At 41.9% G+C, this 16,495-nt stretch overlaps 1 long non-coding RNA gene across 1 annotated transcript; it reads right to left on the reverse strand.

The window, feature by feature from the left end:
- On the reverse strand, positions 1–15,794 carry LOC139158444 (uncharacterized). The gene is made up of 3 exons (XR_011557693.1): positions 15,760–15,794; positions 14,580–14,687; positions 1–180 (listed from the first exon to the last, which is right to left on the reverse strand). It is a non-coding gene; the product is annotated as an uncharacterized lncRNA (long non-coding RNA).
- Positions 15,795–16,495: the final 701 nt, after the last annotated feature.

A 16,495-nucleotide genomic window follows, 5' to 3' on the forward strand; every position in this document is an offset into this window, starting at 1 on the left:
GTGATCCTGAAGATAAAGTCGAATGCCACACTGAAATTTTTTCCTCAATTTTGGCTCAGAGTTGCCTCTTGTCCTCTTGTATACAGCTTTTGCTAAACCTGCTTTTTCTTTAAGAGGAGTTGAGTAGTCTGTCTCTTCTTCAAAAAGTTCAAGGCATGAGGAATTGCAGATGCAGGAGTTCTAGGAAAGGAAAACACTGGAGTAGAAATTTTAAAACGCATTCCTATGGAAAAACGCACTGAGACAAATGCTACAAGAGGCAATAGTTTATTTGTTTAGCACTAGCAATTAGACTTATATTTATGTATTATTATTTATTTATTTATTAGATTTCTATGCCTCCCTTCACCTCAGACACAATGCTTTACAGTACTCTGTGATGGTTTATAACATCAGCATATTGCCCCCAACAATTTGGGTCTTCATTTTACCAACCTCAGAAGGATGAGTCAAACTTGAGCCGGTCAGGATCAAACTCTGGGAATTGGGCAGAGTAAACCTGCATTACTGCATTTTAACCACTGTGCTATCATGGCTCTTTATATCCCATCTGTTCATAGCCTGCCTTTACTAATTTTAGAAGTAACTCAGGGCAGTGAACATATCCAACACAGATTGCTCCTCCTATTTTCCCACAACCACAATCCAATGAGGTGGGTTGGGCTGAGACAGAGTTCTTTCATGGGTAAGGTGGGACTTGAATTCATGGTCCCTGATTTCTGATATAGTGCCTTGACTACTAGACCAAACTCACTTTTATTTCAACTGTTTTCTTCATAAGGGACACCTTCACTCTTGTTGTAATACCTAGTTTATTTTCTCAGTTTGACCATGCGAGCTAGGATGATGAGGCAACTATATGAATGCTTGTGTGCAGGTGAGAATCAGTAAAAAAAATCCATGGAGGCATACTCCCGAGTTTTCAGAGAAATTCAGAGGCTGGACCAAGTCAGCTGATTTTCCAGGAATAGACTTTGCATGTGGAAAAACATGCTAAGAAACAGTTTTTAATATTCACTCTGACACTTGGCTACCAGAAATGAGTACAGTGGTACCTCTACTTATGAACTTAATTCATTCCGTGACCAGGTTCCTAAGTAGAAATTTTGTAAGAAGCAGCCATTTTCCCCATAGGAATCAATGTAAAAGCAAATAATGCGTGCAATTGGGGAAAACACAGGAAGGGTGGAGGCCCTGTTTCCTCCCAAGAGATTCCTAGAGAGGTCCTGCAGAGGCTTCTCCCCACCTTTTCTGGCCCTATTTCCTCCCAGGAGATTCCTAGAGGGGCTCCACGGAGGCTTCTCCCTGCCTTTTCTGGTTACAGTTTCGGAGGCTCAGGTTTGTAAGTGGAAAATGGTTCTTGAGAAGAGGCAAAAAAATCTTGAACACCTGGTTCTTATCTAGAAAAGTTTGTTAGTAGAAGTGATTGTAGATAGAGGTACCACTGTACCTAGATTTTAATGTTTCACAATGTCCAGGAGTTCTATTGCTATGGCAGGACTATAACATTTCTTATTTAAAGGAAGAGACAGAAGTGAGTACACTCCCTCACATTTTGTAAATATTTAATTGTATGTTTTCATGTGACAACACTGAAGAAATGACACATTGCTACTGTAAAATAGTGAGTATACAGCTTGTACAACAGTGTAAATATGCTGTCCCCTCAAAATAATACAGCACACAGCTATTAATGTCTAAACTGCTGGCAACAAAAGTGAGTACACCCCTAAATGATAATGTCCAAATGGAGTCCAAACAGTAGTGGGTTCCTACCGGTGCACCTAAGGCAGAAGCAAAAAACCTCACTGAAACATGTGCATGCGTGCATCCTGTGTGGCATTTTGCTACCTGCTTGAATGCGCACTTGTGCGCCAGAGCCGCAGAGCTGTGCCCAATTAGATGTACCAGTAAGATCCCACTACCGGGCCCAAAGTGACAATATTTTGTGTGGCCACGATTATTTTCCAGTACTGCCCTAACTCTCTTGGGCATAGAGCTCACTAGAGCTTCACAAGTGTTATTTCATCAGTGTTGTCACATGAGAAGATATATTTAAATATTTATAAAATGTGTATTCATTTCTGTGCAAGGGTGGGCTGCTGCCCGGACAGGGGGGAATGCAGTGGGGTAGCAAAAATGGAGCTCCACCCCAGAGCACCCAATCTGCACTGAAAGATGTTGAAAGATCTTTCAACATGGACACATTTTCTTGTGGGTGATTCGACCGTTAGAGGTGTTGATTTGGGACAGAGCAAGGATGTGGTGAAGGTGCTGAGGTGTCTCCCAGGGGCCACTGCCAGCAGGGACAGGAGGCGGATTACAAACATTGTTAAGACTGTGAGTAAAGGTAATAACGTTGATGTGGTGGTGCATCTTGGCACAAATGATTTGTCCCAGAGAAATGTTAATGTAGTAAAAAGAGATTTTCAATGTCTAAGTGTGGAGCTGGGTAAAATAACTGATTCAGTGACTTTCTCAGAGGTGTTACCGGTTTGTGGCCAAGAGGATAAAACAACGTGTATCAGAGAGTTTAATGTGTGGTTAAGGCAGTGGTGTAAAGCTGAAGGTTTTGGCTATGTAAGTCATGATGTCAGTAGGTGGTCTAATAGGGAGTTGTTTAAGAGGGATGGTTTGCATCCATCATACAGAGGTACCCAGGTGCTCGGTGAGGAATTCAGAACTTTTTTGGACAGGCATTTAAACTTAGGTAAAGGGGACAGAGATGTAACTGATGTGGGTGATTTCTGTCCCCGACCAATGAGGATAAAGCAGTTTTTGGAAGCTTATGAAAAGGGAGCTGCAAATAATATAGATGTAGTTGTTGATGATAAGGGGCAAACTAATAACGAAAATAATGTTCTTCGGGTAATGTGCACAAATGCTCGAAGCTTGAGCAACAAGCTCTGTGAATTAATGGCCATAATATCTAGAGATAATTTGGACCTGGTTGCCATAACTGAGACATGGTTTAAGGATTCTAATGAATGGGAAATATCCATACCAGGATATACACTGTATAGGAAGGATAGAATAGAGAGAAGGGGAGGTGGAGTAGCCATTTATATTAAAGAAAGTCTAAAAACAACACTAATTCAAAATACGTGTCAAGATCTAGAGACTCTCTGGATTTGCATGCAAAATAAAGAAGGTTCTGTCATTAGAATTGGGGTGATCTATAGGCCTCCAGGGCAATCCGAGGAATATGACAACAAGATGGTGGATGAAATTACCCAAATGGCAGTAAAGGGAGATATTGTGGTTATGGGTGATTTCAACATGCCTGATGTTGACTGGAATATCCCCAGTGCCCTTACATGCAAAAGTAAGAATATAGTAGAGGCCTTTACAGGAGCAGCTCTGGCACAGCTGGTTAAGACACCAACTAGAGGGGAGAATATTCTAGATTTAGTTTTTACGAATGGGAATTGGGTTTCAGATGTCAAGGTGGGAGAAAATTTAGGTTGCAGTGACCATCTATGTTTGTGGTTTGATGTAAAAACTCATTGTGAGCAATCCTATAATGCAACCAAAGTATTGGATTTCAGAAAAACAAATTTTGATGCAATGGGAGAATATTTAGATAATGAATTAAAGGGGAGGGATAAAATGGCAGGAGCGAGCATCCAGTGGACTGTATTAAAAAAGGCCATCTTAAAAGCCACTGGACTGTATGTAAGACAAATAACTAAAGGTAAAAGGAAGAAGAAACCGCTATGGTTTAGCAATGATGTAAGGGCTATAGTCAATGAAAAAAAGGCTGCCTATAGGAGGTATAAAGAGTCTGTAAGTATAGCTGATAGGGAGGTATATAAAATGAGACAGAAGGAGGCGAAACAGATAATATATGCTGCTAAAGCCTCAAAAGAGGAAGAAATTGCCAAATCTGTAAAGAAGGGGGATAAAACCTTCTTCAGATATATTAATGATAAGAAGAAGAAAAACTGCGGCATCACGAAGCTTAGTACCGGGAATAATACATGCATTAATGGGAATAAGGAGATCGCTGACCATTTCAATAGCTACTTCTGTTCAGTTTTCTCAAAAGACACCTTACAAAATAATACTATAGAGGGATATAGCATTGCTTCCAGCTGTACGGATTCAGCTCCAGTGATCTTAGAAGCCGATGTCTTAGAAGAACTTGAACGATTAAAGATAAATAAGGCAATGGGTCCAGATGGCATCCACCCCAGAGTTCTTAAAGAACTCAGATCTGTCATTGCTACCCCCCTGACTGATTTGTTTAACCAATCCTTGTTAACAGGAGAAGTTCCTGAGGATTGGAGAATGGACAGTGTTGTGCCTATTCACAAGAAGGGCAGTAGAGAAGAAGCTGGTAACTACAGGCCAGTTAGCTTGACATCAGTTGTAGTTAAAATGATGGAGACTCTACTCAAAAAGAGGATAAATCAGCACCTAAAAAACAATAACTTATTAGACCCAAATCAGCATGGCTTTACTGAAGGCAAATCATGTCAGACTAATCTCATTGATTTCTTTGACTATGTCACAAAGGTGTTGGATGAAGGTGGTGCCGTGGATATTGCCTACCTGGACTTCAGCAAAGCCTTTGATACGGTTCCACATAAAGAGCTGATAGATAAATTAGTGAAGATTGGACTTAATCCCTGGATAGTTCAATGGATTTGCAGCTGGCTGAAGCGTAGACATCAGAGAGTTATTGTTAATGGCGAGTATTCTGAGCAGAGTCAGGTTACAAGCGGTGTGCCACAAGGATCTGTTCTGGGTCCTATTCTTTTTAATATATTTGTGAGTGACATAGGGGAAGGTTTGGTAGGGAAGGTTTGCCTATTTGCCGATGACTCTAAAGTGTGCAATAGGGTTGATATTCCTGGAGGCGTCTGTAATATGGTAAATGATTTAGCTTTACTAGATAAATGGTCTAAGCAATGGAAACTGCAGTTTAATGTTTCCAAATGTAAAATAATGCACTTGGGGAAAAGGAATCCTCAATCTGAGTATTGTATTGGCAGTTCAGTGTTGGCAAATACTTCAAAAGAAAAGGATTTAGGGGTAGTGATTTCTGACAGTCTCAAAATGGGTGAACAGTGCAGTCAGGCGGTAGGGAAAGCAAGTAGGATGCTTGGCTGCATAGCTAGAGGTATAACAAGCAGGAAGAGGGAGATTATGATCCCACTATATAGAATGCTGGTGAGACCACATTTGGAATACTGTGTTCAGTTCTGGAGACCTCACCTACAAAAAGATATTGACAAAATTGAACGGGTCCAAAGACGGGCTACAAGAATGGTGGAAGGTCTTAAGCATAAAACGTATCAGGAAAGACTTAATGAACTCAATCTGTATAGTCTGGAGGACAGAAGGAAAAGGGGGGACATGATCAAAACATTTAAATATATTAAAGGGTTAAATAAGGTCCAGGAGGGAAGTGTTTTTAATAGGAAAGTGAACACAAGAACAAGGGGACACAATCTGAAGTTAGTTGGGGGAAAGATCAAAAGCAACATGAGAAAATATTATTTTACTGAAAGAGTAGTAGATCCTTGGAACAAACTTCCAGCAGACGTGGTAGATAAATCCACAGTAACTGAATTTAAACATGCCTGGGATAAACATAGATCCATCCTAAGATAAAATACAGAAAATAGTATAAGGGCAGACTAGATGGACCATGAGGTCTTTTTCTGCCGTCAGACTTCTATGTTTCTATGTTTCTAAGAAAATGCAGGGCGTCCTGCATAAGCCACGCCCACAGTGTGGTAGTAAACCTTTTGGTAGCCCTTCACTGCTTCTGTGAGATACTATATATGAATGATCCAGGGATGGGTTCCACTTACCTTTGCCATCGGTTCGCATGCGTGTCCCCTCATGCAGTTTCGCTTCCGCACATGCTCAGTTGCTGATCAGGGCAAAGAAATAAAGGTCAGTATTAACCCGGCGGTGGGTGGGCGGGCCCATTTTCAAGCAGCGGAAGAGGATAAGCCATCCAAACAGGGAAATATTTCCAGAAAATTACAAACAAAAAAAGAGAGATGGCATCGTCCATGGACTGGCACTGACAGAATTGCATCCGTGGCACCATTATGACGTCACTAGTGGATCACTACCAGTTTGGGTGATCCAATCTTGGAATGATCACTGTGAAGCAGATGATCCACATCAGATGTGCAAAGCAAAATAATATTCTCTGGGGACTCCCTGGATATCAGTTATCCAAGCCTTTGCACAAACACCATTACTGTTGCACTTTAACCTCATCTAGCAGAGCAACAGTCTGTCCTAATCTTTTTACCTGGGAAGAGCTAAAGTTGCTCACGCATATAAGAATTTCTTTACGGGAAATTAAAATGGGAGAATAACTGGATCCACCCAGATTGGCTGAAGCAGGAGAATTTGTGCTTTCTTCAGAATGTCTAGACCAGTGGTTCCCAACCTTTATTTGGCTGCGCCCAGTGAAGGGCTACCAAAAGTTTTACTACCAAACTGTGGGTGTGGCTTATGCAGGACGCCCTGCATTTTCTTTCAACATCTTTCAATGCAAATTGGTTACTCTGGGGTGGAGCCCCATATTTGCTACGCCACTGTGTTCCCCTGTCAATCCGGGCAGTAGCCCACCCCTGGCTATGCCCCACCTAAGCATCTCTAAAATCCTGAGGCCTCCCCCCCATGACATATAATTCTTATTATTCAAAAAGTGAACTACTCACACAGAGGAAGCTAAAAGGCCATTAACTAGGCTTAAACAAGGTTCTAATTGCCCCCGTTAAAAATGAAATTCCCCCATGTTGGGAACCAGGGGTCTATATTCTTTTGGCCTGTGTGCAATTGCATTAGTTGGGCTGTGTTCCAGGAAATGTCTCCATTGCTAGAATGCTTCCTCAATGGACAGTGGTTCCTTATTGAAAATATTATAGTATTATTCAGCTATAGATCTTGGGATAACATGTGAAGCATTACTTCGTTTTATGAATTTGTGAGTAGGAATAAATAAATATCTCAAACAGTAGTCTTTCTGTTCCACTCGTATGAAATGTCATCTACAGAGACCTTGAAAGTCGCCTTTTGCTATTGATGCCTCTACCTCCACCACCCTGCTTCCTACGAATAATATCTCCCTGAGGATCAGACTATCTCTAATACATTTGACAATTAGTAAATGTATTGGATGTTTGGGCTCTGAAAGGTAATAAGGTTCCTCTTACAGGGGAAAGTCATTTTTTTTACAGTGATTTGGTATTTTCTTTCTCCCTTTTTGGGATTATTACTGTGGTTGTTATTTTTATGAATTTGTTTATTTTTAACCCAAATTCCCAAAGGAAGTGAACTGCCTGGAGTCACTTGCTGATTGGAGAAGCATAAGCCTGGTAAATAAGGAAGGAAGGGATAAATATTCTACCACGTTAAGAAATAAGGAGTTCATTCAGCTGGAAGAAACAGCTAGGGTGAAGGCAGCCTTCTGCAGTCACGAAGTTTGTTTCCACTGAAGTTTTAAGAAATACAAGCAAATGAAGCATAAAATAGCTAGATTGTCTCACGGCGACCTTTAGAAATTTCCCCAAACATCCTCCCCCTTCTTAAATTTGGTTAAAGAGACAGGGACAAGCTATATAATTAGCAATTCGTTTTAGAGAAGCTCATCAGAGAAATTTCGTCCCCCCCACCAAACACCCTAAGATGCTTTTGGAAGGGCTCATCCTCCATATAAAATCATTATAATTAGTTGCATCTTCTTAAGGGATATGTGGCATTGAGTAACCTTTTATTATTACTTCAGTGATTCATCCTCTGAAGGAGGTTATTGGGATTATGGGGAAAATCCTAATGTTTCCATTTCAGTGATTAACAATGCCAGTACACGCATAAATGTCTTACTGCATACAGAAATGTATATGGCTGTATGCTTATTCCTTCTTTGTTTCAGGTACAAATTCCTCTCTCAGCTTTAAGTGTGCAACACAAAATGGCAACAAGGATGTTGCTTTTATCATTAGCTTTCCAATGACAATGCAACACCCAGAAGCAGTAATAGTGAGCTTTGAAGGGTTCCCTTCCTCAGCTTCTATTTTCTGCAAAAACTGAGGTTTGTTTTTCAAGTTATATTTAAGCTGCCATGGCTTGCCTCCAATCCTTTGGCAAGGTAGGAGGTGTGTGCCACTAGCTAGTCATCAGCCATCAAAGACTGTCAATACTCATTAAGCAAGTACCCTCCAGAGAAAATGTTATTTGCATTGCCAAAGCAGATGTAGACAATAACAGTTTATAAATAGCTTTGATTTTTGGAACTTGGTGCTTGGTGCTGTCACATTGTTACGTCTTTTCATCTAATGGCTTCTCAATTTCAGCTACCTGGGAGACTTTAAACAAAAAACAAAAAACTTCTAAGCAATGTCGAGACACAAACTCCCTTGGAGTTTCTATATCATTGTTCATATAGAGCTCTGGGTGAACTCCATATTCTGACTATCAGAAATTAGCAAATATACAATGAAAGTGGATGTAACACTCTGGCTATAACACTGCCGATGATCTCTATAATATCTTCTTGCTTGAAGTCAAAAGAACTATCAGACTACACGTACCACTGATAACCACCATAACCAAGAAAAACAAATTACCCATATCAATAAGGAAGCTACAGTCCAAAAAAAAAATCCTCTGGTGAAAAAACAAAGCAGGTTATGTAACTAACTTCAAAAATTGCTACAAAAATATATGCCACCAAATAAAGATGGACTGCTCCAACTATCACAGAAAACCTTCTGTGCACCAAATCCAACTGCACCTTCTACAACTTTGTAAATAACAAACTCAAGGACTCAAGGACCCCTCCCACCACTAAAAGGACCCAACAACAAAGAATGCTATGATGAAACAGACAAAGCTAACCTCTTCAACACATTCTTTGGCTCAGTCTTTATAAACAGCAATGGCTCATATCCAAAATTCCATACCCATACCACAAACACTCACAAAAATTTAACACAAATAGACTTCACTGAAGACAATGTTTAAAAAGCACTACACAGCTTAAAATCTTCCTTGTCAATTGGAAATGACGGACTATGCCCATACTTCCTAAGAAAGCTCTCCACAGCCATAGCTGAACCACTAAGCATAACTCTACAAGACCAGTTCCCTACCAAATCTATGGTCACTAGCCACGGTCATCTCCATCTTCAAAAGTCTAGTAGAAAACCACAGACCAATCTCTCTATACTGCATCACATGCAAAGTCATGGAATCAATCACAAACCAATCCATTACCATCCACCTAAAAATAATCAACCTACTTTCCAACAAGCAATTAGGTTTCAAGAAAAAAATATCCTGCAATCTACAACTACTACACAGCAAAAATATACTGCTCAAAAAATAAAGGGAACACTCAAATAACACATCCTAGCTCTGAATGAATGAAATATTCTCATTGAATACTTTGTTCTGTACAAAGTTGAATGTGCACAACAGCATATGAAATTGATTGTCAATCAGTGTTGCTTCCTAAGTGGACAGTTTGATTTCATAGAAGTTTGATTTATTTGGAGTTGTATTGTGTTGTTTAAGTATTCCCTTTATTTTTTGAGCAGTGTATATGGACCTCAAAACTTGACCAGGGCAAAGCAATAAATGCAATTTATATAGACTTCTCTAAAGCCTTCGACTCAGTGGTTCATGATAAACTACTTCTGAAACTAAAATCCTACAGCATCACTAAACCCCTACATGACTGGCTAATCGTGTTCCTGTCAAACAGACAACAAGTGGTCAAAATAGGAAGCTCCAGATTTTTCTTTCCAGCCCTAACCAGGTGCTAATGATGTTCCCAGCTCTTACCCACTTGCAAGCTCTTTCGTTGTTACTCTCTGCAAAGAAGAATGTTTTCCAAGCCCTAAGTCTTTGCAGGGTTTTTTTCCATTGCTCTACTTGCTCTGACTGTTTCTTTCCAGGTGCTAATGATGTTACCAGCTTTTACTGGCTTACAAGTTCTTTCATTGTTTCTTTCTCAGAATAAAAAAAAATTAAGCCCTTATCCAGGAGATAAAATAATGTGCTGAAGCTGACCAGACTAAGGACGCTAACCAGATGAATACCCAGTAAGCAAATTCTTTCCCCTATTTTCCTCCCCCAAAACTAAGGTGTGTCTTATATTTTAGTGCGTCTTATACTCCGAAAAATACAGTAAGTCACTTTCCCCTCCATGTTATCATAATTTTGAACTATCACTAAATGAATGGTTATAAATTGAAGACTAACACTTCTTACAGTCATTTGGCCATGGTAGTACAGTGGTTACAGTGCAGTACTGCAGGCTATTTCTGTTGACTACTGACTGCCTGTAATTTGGCAGTTTGATTCCCACTGGCTCAAGGTTGCCTCAGTCTTCCATCCTTCTGAGGGGGGTAAAATGAGGACCCAGATTGTTGGGGGCAATATGCTGGTTCTTTGAACTGTTTAGAGAGGGCTGTAAAGCACTGTAAAGCAGTATATAAGTGCTATTGTGGAATATTGCATGAGGCATGGTGATGACCAAGGCTGATGACGTAGTCTCCACCGTTCCCCGTAAGCTGCGCCCGTGAGCAGGCGCACACACCCAAATACCCCTGCACGCACCCTTTTCCATGGGTGCGCGCTCTCCATCCCCCTGCCAGCCCGCGGGGGGGGGGGGGCGGGGAGGTGCGGCAGTAGGAGGAAAGGGAGCTGCGGCCGCCCCTGCCTCCCCACGGTGCCTCCGGCCAAAAGCGCCCCTGGCTTCTCAGCCATGCCCCCCGCCCGCCTGATCTGCCCCCTCTCCTCCTCCGCCGCCTCCTGCCTTGGGGCGCGACTTCTCTCGCGGTGGTGGCGGCTGCGGGACGAAAGCGCTGCCAGCCAGCCAGGGGGCTGCGAGAGAGGGCTTTCTCCGTAGGCTTCAGGAATGCCCGCCCCGCCCCTCTCGCAGCCCCTTCGCTAGGAGTGCTTTTGTCCCTGACTTCCAGCAAGGGGGCTGCAGTAGAGGCAGGGCAAGCGTTCCTGAAGCGCTTGGAGAAAGCGCTCTCGCAGCCGCCTTGTCGCATCACAGCTGATCACCCTGCTGCCGTCCCAGGGCTACTGCCCAATGCCGCTGCTAAGAGAGAGAGAAAGGAGGGGAGAGAGAGCTAGCAAGAGAGAGAAGAGAAAGAAAGCAAGAGAGATAGAAAGAAAGTGAGAGAGAAAGAAAGCAATAGAGAGAGAAAGAGTGAGAGAGAGAAAGAGCAAGAGGGGGAGAGAGAAAGAGAGAGAAATGACTCTTGATTTAAAGCATATGGTAAAAAGCACCCAAATAATAACAGAGAAAAAAAACCCCAGCCGTTTGTGTGTGTGTGTGTGTGTGAACTCTTGAACCATTCCCAATAGCTCACCTCTAATTGGAAATGGTTCAAGAGTTCACACACACACACACACACAAGGGGGGGAGGAGACAGGGATGGAAAAAGAGAAGATAATAATAGTAATAGATTTTGGTTTTGTTTTATTATTAATTTCTTTTAATAAAAAAAGAAGGGATTTTTTTCTTATTCATTTATTTATTTATTTATTTATTTTTCTATGCTGCCCAGTCCCAAAGGGACTGTCGCTCAGACACTATACTTTTCTGCCCACACCGAAAAAAAATTAGAGGGAACATTGGACTAGTCTCTACTTCCACTTTCAGTGTAATTTCAGTGTAAAAATAAGGTTTTTTACACACTTCTAAATATGTATTCCCAAAAAGAGAATTGCAATGATAGTGCTAAGGAATTATAATGCTTTTACTATTTTAAATAAAAGGAAATTTTGGCTTCAAAACAGCTTTGATACGATGTCACATTGTTCGGTGGTTGGGTCCCTCTTTCCATTAATGCAATGTCACACACTTTAAATTGCTAGTCGAACAGGGATGGATCTTTTTTTAAAATTTCCATTGTCATTTGATCCCACATTTATCTGACAGTTATAAAAACGAATTATATCTTTATGAGTCATTGAGGGTCCCAGGATAGAGAAAAATTCAATTGATGCATCATCATCGTCCAGACGTTGCTGCAAATCCTTGCAATTTCAGCCACTATTATTCATAATGACACGATTACCGAACAAAATGATCACAAGTGAGTACTGATTGTTCCACAGAACAAAGGGGGGGGAAAACCAATTGATATTTCAGTTTGGGATATACTTGTGCAAACTACAGTATATCATCAGAAAAGTTCATCAAAGGAAAGCATTCTAAAAATATGAATTAATCTGATAGCAATTAGAATCAGGGTACTTGATTAAATTCTCCCTTTTCTAATGTACATTTTTGGAAGTGAAGTTTATTTTATTTTATAAAAATACAAAGTTGCACACAATACCTTTATATACATTCGCAGTTTCATAGTTATTGTTCTTCAAATCTGTAGAAGCTATTGCCATTTTTGCATACTGTGTGTAAATGGATATAATCTGTCCACCTTTTCCTTATCTTCCCTATTGTAGAAAGTTAGAACCCACCCCTCCTAGAAGAATGAAGTATTTTGAGAAATGTTTTAAAAGGCAGAATATTATATCTTTTTCTTATCTTATAGAAGACAGAAACTCAGAGCCTCAGCTCCTTGCCCTGAAGCAGATGCTAAACTGAGGCTAGCCTTTAGAAATACAGATTTGGTTATCCATTACTCCCAGCAGCAAGGTTGAACAAAGGTAGAATTAATTCTCAGCCCTTCATTGCATCACTTCAACCAAACTTGACTTCAAGACAAACATGGCCCTATATGGCCCTATGGGAATCTGCATAGGAACAGTATCGACTGACAACGAGTCAGTTGAGGTGACTGGTGCTAAACGTCTTTGTCCATCCGTCTGGGAGGAGTTTGACTTGGTGACACCTGATGAAGTGGACAAGGCCATTGGAGCTGTGAGTTCCGCCACCTGTTTACTGGATCCGTGTCCCTCTTGGTTGGTTTCGGCCGGCCGAGAGGTGACATGGAGCTGGATCCAGGAGATTGTCAACGCCTCTTTGGGGAGGGGGTCCTTTCCGGCTCCTTATAAGGAGGCACTTGTGCGCCCCCTCCACAAGAAGCCTTCCCTGGACCCAGCCATGCTTAACAACTATCGTTCAGTCTCCAACCTTCCCTTTATGGGGAAGGTTGTTGAGAAGATGGTGGCGCTCCAACTCCAGCGGTCCTTGGAAGAAGCCGATTATCTAGGCCCTCAGCAGTCTGGTTTCAGGCCCGGCTACAGCATGGAAACTGCTTTGGTCGCGTTGATGGATGATCTCTGGCGAGCCCGGGACAGGGGCTTGTCCTCTGTCCTGGTGCTTCTTGACCTCTCAGCGGCTTTCGATACCATCGACCATGGTATCCTTCTGTGCCGGCTGGGGGGGTTGGGAGTGGGAGGCATTCTCTGTGGTGGCCCCGGCCCTCTGGAATCAATTCCCCCCGGAGATTAGAACGGCCCCCACCCTCCTTGTCTTTCTCAAGTTACTCAAGACCCACCTATATCACCAGGCATGGGGGAATTAAGACATCTCCCCCAGGCTTTCTTATATTTTATGTTTGGTATGTATGTGCTGTATGGTTTTTAAATTGTTGGGGGTTTTTAATATAATTTTATTATTAGATTTGTTCCATTGTTATACTGTTTTTATTATTGTTGTGAGCCGCCCCGAGTCTTCGGAGAGTGGCTGCATACAAATCTAATAAATTGAATTGAATTGAAAGGGCCAAGAGAGGGTATAAATACCCCTCATTCTCCACTCCATGTGGTCAGCTCCCAGGACCTAAAACCCATGTGGTACACCAATACAGTGATCCCTCGATTTGCGCGTTCTCGATTAGCGCGAAACGCTGCAACGCGGTTTTTCAAAAAATATTAATTAAAAAATAAGTCCGCGTTTTTTTTTCCTACACCACGGTTTTTCCCGCCCGATGACGTCATACTGATTGCTGATTGGCCAAAATCTCGACCAATCGTTGCAAACGCAAAAAAAAGCTTTGCAACTGTTGGAACTTTGCTGCCAGCGCTGCCCCAAGAAAGCCGGTGAGAGGAAGGAAGGAGGGAAGGAGGAAGGGAGAGAAGGGAAGGAGGGAAGGAGGGAGGGTTGCCATTGCCGCCAGCGCTGCCCTGTGGGTAGCGGCGAGGAGCCCGGAAAAATCACCATTGCATTGCCAGCCTCCGAACTTGCGTCGCTCCACCTTCTGCGCATGTGCGGCCATGGAACAAAGGGCGCGCATGCGCAGATGGTGTTTTTACTTCCGCATCCAGTATAACGCGGAAATCGGTTAGCGCGGGAGGTCTTGGAACGTAACCCCCGCGCTAACCGAGGGATCACTGTAAACCATTTTTCCTATCAACCTGTTTCCAGTGTCCTTCTTTTCACTTGGAACCAGATTGATATTTCTTCCAACACTATCCTCTGGGATTTCCTACAATATGTCTGAGTGGCATAATAATTTCACTTTGTTACTAAATTAATTCATTTTCTGTTTCACATTCTACACTGAATAGGGATAAACGTTGCTGCAGACTATCTTGCCCCACCAACAAACCAAATCAAACTTAGAAGTAAACAAGCCTACTATATTGTTCTAACTACAGCTGCTAGATTTCTGACTTGCCTGTTTTGTGTGAATTCAGTGAGGATTCTTTGGTATTATTTTCTCCATATTATGAACAATCTCACCATGAAGATTCTGAGTTCAGATACTGCATTAAACCATGAAGGTCTACATTAGAGGAAAGGTGGAAAATAATGTAAAACAATTATTATTATTATAGGTTGATTATTATAGGCTGAGAAATGTTAGCCACTTTAATTTTAAGATATCCCTTTTCCCTGGAAATTAAAAATGGTGGGGCAGTGATAATGATCATTTGCAAGACGTTTGGAAAGGGTTGTGATATTTTGTTTTAACAAACCAGAGATCTTTGTTTTAAATAACTTTCATTAGACTAATTCTTCAAAAGGTACTTTTTATACTTATTGATTATAGAGTGTCCTTGAGTTAAAGCCTGCTCAGTACAGTCATACTGTATGTTATGATGGTCGTAAAGTGTCACTTGGAGTTCCAAACATCCAAGCACATCCATTGTCAAGTGATTGCAAACTGAATGCTTGGTCATCAGTTTGCATTTGCAACCAATTGCAGTGCCTCAAATCACCATTTGCAACGTTCTCTGCTGGCTTCTCCAGAAAGTCAAATGGGGAAGCTGACAGGGAAGGTCAAAAATCTCTCACATTTGTGCACCCTGGCCCAGACTTCTGTGCTGGTGCTGCCTACTAATGCACCCCCCAAGCACACCCTCTAACCTAGTGTTTCCCAACCTTAATAATGCTTCATGGGATAAAATAAACAATAAGGGTGATATCTTTCATGGGAAGAATAGCAACCATTAAAATGAATGTTCTACCTAAGATATTGTTCCTATTTCAAGTATTACCTATAAATTCAGGGGGGAAATATTTTAAGGATTTAACAACAATTGTTAAAAAATTCTTATGGCAGGGTAAGAAGGCAAGAGTAAAGTTAAGTATATTAGAAGATATAAAGGAAAGAGGAGGGTTTGCTTTACCTAATTGGAAATTATATTACCGGGCAGCCACATTAACCTGGATTAAAGAATGGGTCACATTAGAAAATAGAAGAATATTAAATTTGGAAGGGCATGACTTGATGCTTGGATGGCATGCCTTCCTTTGGTATGATAAAGAAAAAACACATTCCTATTTTAAAAAGCATACAATAAGAAAGTACCTATTAGAAATCTAGAAAGATATTAAGAAAGACCATCTTTTACCTGTTCCAGACTGGATATCCCCACTAGAGGCGATTTGTCACCCTAATTTGATGCAGGAAAGACACCAAAAAATAAAGAATTATTAGATGATCAAATGAAATTAAAAACAAGACATAACTTACAAAAAGAAGGCTTTAAAATACAGTGGTACCTCAAGATACGAACCCCTCGTCTTACGAACAACTCGTGATACGAACCCGGGGTTCAGAAAAATTTTGCCTCTTCTTACGAACTTTTTTCGAGTTACGAACCGGCGTTCGGAGACTGCTGGGAAGCCGTGCAGCTGTTTTAAAAGGTGACAGCCGGGCGGCGGGGCTTCCCAGAAGCCTCCCGAACGCCGGTTCGTAACTCGAAAAAAGTTCGTAACAAGAGGCAAAATTTTTCTGAACCCCGGGTTCGGTTCGGGAGGTTGCGGGGAAGCCCCCCAGCCCGGCTGTCACCTTTTAAAACAGCCGCGCCGCTTCCCAGCTGTCTCCTGAAGCCGAACGCCAAAGCCGAACTTCCGCGTTCGGCGTTCGGAGACAGCTGGGAAGCGGTGCGGCTGTTTTAAAAGGTCGCAGCCGGCCTGGGGGGCTTCCCAGCACACACACCCGAACCCGGGTTTGGGGTTCGGGGGGGTGCTGGGAAGCCCCCCAGGCCGGCTGTCACCTTTTAAAACAGCCGCGCGGCTTCCCAGCAGTCGCCGAAAGCCGTTTTTTTTGCGGGGGGTTTTTGGTTGCACGGATTAATTGACTTT

The sequence above is a fragment of the Erythrolamprus reginae genome, chromosome 2 (assembly GCF_031021105.1).
Source record: "Erythrolamprus reginae isolate rEryReg1 chromosome 2, rEryReg1.hap1, whole genome shotgun sequence".
In the NCBI taxonomy this organism is placed as follows: domain Eukaryota; kingdom Metazoa; phylum Chordata; class Lepidosauria; order Squamata; family Dipsadidae; genus Erythrolamprus; species Erythrolamprus reginae.